This window comes from Rhinoderma darwinii, chromosome 10 (genome assembly GCF_050947455.1).
Source record: "Rhinoderma darwinii isolate aRhiDar2 chromosome 10, aRhiDar2.hap1, whole genome shotgun sequence".
NCBI lineage: Eukaryota > Metazoa > Chordata > Amphibia > Anura > Rhinodermatidae > Rhinoderma > Rhinoderma darwinii.
This window is the reverse complement of record NC_134696.1, coordinates 53,415,323-53,420,789: the sequence shown is the minus strand read 5'-3', so window position 1 is coordinate 53,420,789 and position 5,467 is coordinate 53,415,323.

Here is a 5,467-nt window from a genome sequence, read left to right as displayed (position 1 = left end):
TACGGAGCTGCCGACACAGACCCCGGAGGTCAGAGGTTTGTGATGGAGAACTTCAGGGGACTTTCAGTCCCCCGTTCTCCCTATCAATGCCAGCAATCACACATTTTTCCCCTATCCTGTGGATAGGGGATACATGTCTTTTGTTTAATGGCAGAGCGGGGAGATACCTCCGTGCTCTGCCTTAGTGTTCAGTGGCGTCGCGCTGTAGCATCCATAGCGGCTGCTAGCGGAGCCTCCGTCCATGGTGGGTGCCGGTGCCAGTGGGCGACACGGGCCTCCTCATGCCGCGGGTCCCCTAGCAGCCGCTACGGCTGCTATGGCGGTAGTTACGCCACTGTTAGGGGCTTTGCAAAAGCGACATGGTGTCAAGAAACCAATCCAGCAAAATCTGTGCTCCAAAAGCCAAATGCCGCTCCTTCTCTTCTGTTCCTTGCCATGTGCCCAAACAGCAGTTTATGACCGCATATGGGGTATTGCCGTACTCCAGAGAAGTTGCTTTGCAAATGTTGGGGTTCTTGTTTTCTTTTATTTGTTGAGAAAATGAAAAATTTTGAGTTAAAGCTACATCTTATTGAAGAAAAAGGATTGTTTTTATTTTCACTACCCAATTCTAATAAATTCTATGAAACACCTGTGGGGTCAAAATGATCACTACACCCGTAGATGAATTCTTCAAGGGGTGTAGTTTCCAAAATGGGGTCACTTTTTGGGCGTTTTCATTGTTTTGTTCCCTCAGGGGGTCTGCAAATGTGACATGGCCTCCGCAAACTATTCCTGCTAAATTTGAGCTCCAAAAGCCAAATGGCGCTCTTTCCCTTCTCAGCCCTGCCGTGTGTCCAAACAGCCGTTTATTACCACATGTGGGGTATTGTTTTACTCGGGAAATATTGCTTTACAAATTTTGTGGTGCTTTTTCTCCTTTAGTCCTTGTGGAAATGTGAAAAAAATTTGCTAAACCTATATTTTCTTTGAAAGAATGTAGATTTTCATGGACTACTTCCAATAATTTTTGCAAAAAACCTGCAGCATCAAAATGCTCACTATACCCCTAATTTCCTCAAGGGGTTCAGTTTCCAAAATGGGGCCACTTGTGGGGGGTTTCCACTGTTTTGTTCCCTCAGGGGCTTTGCGAATGCGACATGGCCTCCGAAAACCATTCCTGCTAAATTTGAGCTCCAAAAGCCAAATGGCGCTCTTTCTCTTCTAAGCCCTGCCGTGTGTCCAAACAGCCGTTTATGACCACATGTGCGGTATTGTTTTTCTCGGGAGAAATTGCTCTACAAATGTTGTGGTGCTTTTTCTCCTTTAGTCCTTTTGGAAATTAAAAACAATTTGCTATACCTACATTTTATTTGAAAGAATGTAGATTTTCATTTTCATGGCCTACTTCCAAAAATGTATGCAAAAAAACTGTCCGGTCAAAATGCTTACTATACCCCTAAATAAATTCCTCGAGGGGTGTAGTTTCCCAAATGGGGTCACTTTTGGGGGGTTTCTACTGTTTTGGTACCACAAGAGGTCTTCAAACCTGACATGGTGCCTAAAATATATTCTAATAGAAAGGACGCCCAAAATCCACTAGGTTACTCCTTTGCTTCGGAGGCCTGTGCTTCAGTCCAGTAGCGCACTAGAGCCACATGTGGGATATTTCCTAAAACTGCAGAACCTGGGCAATAAATATTGAGTTGCGATTCTCGAGTAAAACTTTGTGTTACAAAAAAAATGGATTCAAAATGAATTTCTGCAACAACAAGAAATTAAATTTGTAAATTTCACCTCTACTTTGGTTTAATTCCGGTGAAACGTCTAAATGGTTAAGAAACAATATAAATGCTGTTTTGAATAAGTTGAGGGGTGCAGTTTTTAAAATGGGGTGACTTTTTGGTGTTTTTCACATTTAAATACTGAATGTATAGAGCAAATTTTGCCAGTAACATAAAGTCCAATGTGTCACGAGAAAACAGTCTCAGAATCACTTGGATAGGTGAAAGCATTCCGAAGTTATTACCACATAAAGTGAAACATGTCAGATTTGAAAAAGAGAGAGAGACAGAGAGAGAGAGAGAGAGAGAGAGAGAGAGAGAGAGAGAGAGAAGTACTTCCAAAATAAATGGGAATTTATTCACACACCAGTGCGATGTTTCAGTCCAATCGGACCTTTCTCAAGCATGTGAACATACTATCAACAACAGTATATAAGGACTCATAGAGTCATAAGTGCTCATAATACAATTAATACAAAAGATTTCAAATCAACATGGTATATACAATAAAATATGTCATATCGTGAATATTAAGAGATACACAAAATAAGTATATAAAGAACGCATATAATGAATACAAGGCTACTGTACAATACACAAAAGTAGCTTAAAGAGGCTCTGTCACCAGATTTTGCAACCCCTATCTGCTATTGCAGCAGATAGGCACTGCAATGTAGATTACAGTAACGTTTTTATTTTTAAAAAACGAGCATTTTTGGCCAAGTTATGACCATTTTCGTATTTATGCAAATGAGGCTTGCAAAAGTACAACTGGGCGTGTTGAAAAGTAAAAGTACAACTGGGCGTGTATTATGTGTGTACATCGGAGCGTGTTTACTACTTTTACTAGCTGGGCTTTCTGACGAGAAGTATCATCCACTTCTCTTCAGAACGCCCAGCTTCTGGCAGTGCAGATCTGTGACGTCACTCACAGGTCCTGCATCGTGTCGGCACCAGAGACTACAGTTGATTCTGCAGCAGCATCAGCATTTGCAGGTAAGTAGCTACATCGACTTACCTGCAAACGCCGATGCTGCTGCAGAATCATCTGTAGCCTCTGGTGCCGATGTGTCCTCGCTCGTCTGACACGATGCAGGACCTGTGAGTGACGACACAGCGTGATCTCTGGAGAACACGGCTGTGTCTGCACTGCCAGAAGCTGGGCGTTCTGAAGAGAAGTGGATGATACTTCTATACACAACTCCCAGCTAGTAAAAGTAGTAAACACGCCCCGATGTACGCACATAATACACGCCCAGTTGTACTTTTACTTTTCAACACGCCCAGTTGTACTTTTGCAAGCCTCATTTGAATAAATACAAAAATGGCCATAACTTGGCCAAAAATGCTAGTTTTTTAAAAATAAAAATGTTACTGTAATCTACATTGCAGCGCTTATCTGCTGCAATAGCAGATAGGGGTTGCAAAATCTGGTGACAGAGCCTCTTTAAGTGCCTAATTATATCCAGGTGCACATAGGTGAAACATTAAAATATATTGTTACTCCTGTGGACTTCCTATATCTCCATCTCAGCGTCTCCCAGATACTACTGCGCATGTCAATTGGAAGAATTTCGAACATCCACCAGTAGAGGGAGCAGTAAGATTACAAGGCGCATGCGTACCCGACAGACAGAAAAAAACTCTGTATAAAGTCAGCGTGAGTCATCTTGACGTCACTAACGCATGCACAGCTCAATCAGCGGTGTACCTGAAGCCATCTTGGAAGCGGATACAAATACCGCAGCTCTCTGAGTTCAAAATTTAATGTCTGTATCAAAATATTAATTAGCGTATATTTAGTACTATTCTGACAACAAACACACAGGTGATAACTTAAATGTGCTTAAGAAAAATCAATATTCAAAAGATAGTGTCAGATCTATTGATCTCTTACACTATGGGAAAACTCAAGGATGGCCGCTATTAAAGAAGAAGCTAAATCAATTACTATATATGAAAATTGCTACAATAAAGTAATCTGGTATACTACTGACAAACAGGTACTCACTAAATAATGTGTCAAATTATGGACATCAAATAGTAAGGGTATCCAATTAAAGGGAAGTTTAAACTCCACAAAAAATAAAGGAAAACCCTTAAAGAGAGATACAAAATCACAATATATAATCATTAATATTGGGCATCACTGTAGTGTAAACAGAGTCAAGAGTCTAGTGGACATACAGTGAAGGAAATAAGTATTTGATCCCTTGCTGATTTTGTAAGTTTGCCCACTGTCAAAGACATGAACAGTCTAGAATTGTTAGGTTAGGTTAATTTTACCCGTGAGAGATAGATTATATAAAAAAAAAAAAAAAAAACAGAAAATCACATTGTCAAAATTATATATTGTGCACAGAGAAATAAGTATTTGATCCCTTTGACAAACAAGACTTAATACTTGGTGGCAAAACCCTTGTTGGCAAGCACAGCTGTCAGATGTTTTTTGTAGTTGATGATGAGGTTTGCACACATGTCTGATGGAATTTTGGCCCACTCCTCTTTGCAGATCATCTGTAAATCATTAAGATTTTGAGGCTGTCGCTTGGCAACTCGGATCTTCAGCTCCCTCCATAAGTTTTCGATGGGATTAATCCAACACATATGCCATAGCAGAATAAAGAAAAAGAGAAAAAGAAAAGAAAAAAGAAGAAAACGAGAGGCGTAAGAGGAGAAAGAAGAGGAAGATATCCAAGTGGAATCCAATACTCTAAAGTAGGATTACAATTTTCCAAAGAAACAACAGTACTATATTTGTACTAAAGATCCGAAAGAAAAGAGACAACAGCCCCTATTATGATATACTAGAATAAATATGACATCAGATCATATCAAATGCTAGATCTCAGTACAAATCGTATGGTGCCAACCAGTGAATAATAATAATTATAATGAAAGGAGGGAGGAGGGAACAGAAGGGAGGGAGGAAATGGGCGGAGGGAATAGGGAATACACAGAGGATAACCACTGGTAAATAGGCACTCGTCTCAGCGTTTTTATAAAAGTATCAACATTTATTAACAATTTGTTAAAATATGACAGTGGTAGCACTAAATGCGATCCTGTGTCTATATGACAAAGTAAACACAACACAACAATACGTACAATAAACAAACAAGGATAGACATCACAGGACCGGCCGGGTCACAAATTAAAAGGTTGATGAACACGTAAGAAAATGCTTAATCTAAAATGTTCTACCACTGACATGATCCGTAAACACATTGCCTTTTATAAGGTTACCACAATTGAGGCAAGGGAAACATCCTGTTTTAGATGGACTCAATGTCTTTTGATGACACCTACGTGTGGGTCTTACATCAGCATGCACTAAATGGTCATTTAAATTTTTTGCTCGTCTAAATGCCATTCTGGGAGGAAGCTTGAATTCAGGCACAGAATCAGCTAAACAATTTAACCTATGCCATTCACAGCGAATAATATCACTGATCTTGCCACTCATGCACGAATATGCTGAGACAAAGGACAATCTAGAGGGGAGAACATGTCTATGGGAAGTTAACAGTGACTCCCGGGATTTCATACTCACTTTGTTTCTCTGTCTATTTAGTAGAGAAGATGGATATTGACGTTTGAAGAATTTATCGCTCATCTCATCTAGCCATTTAGACAAATGCTCTGGCTCAGATACAATGCGTTTCACCCTAAGCATTTGACTAAAAGGAAGCTATTCTAGCATC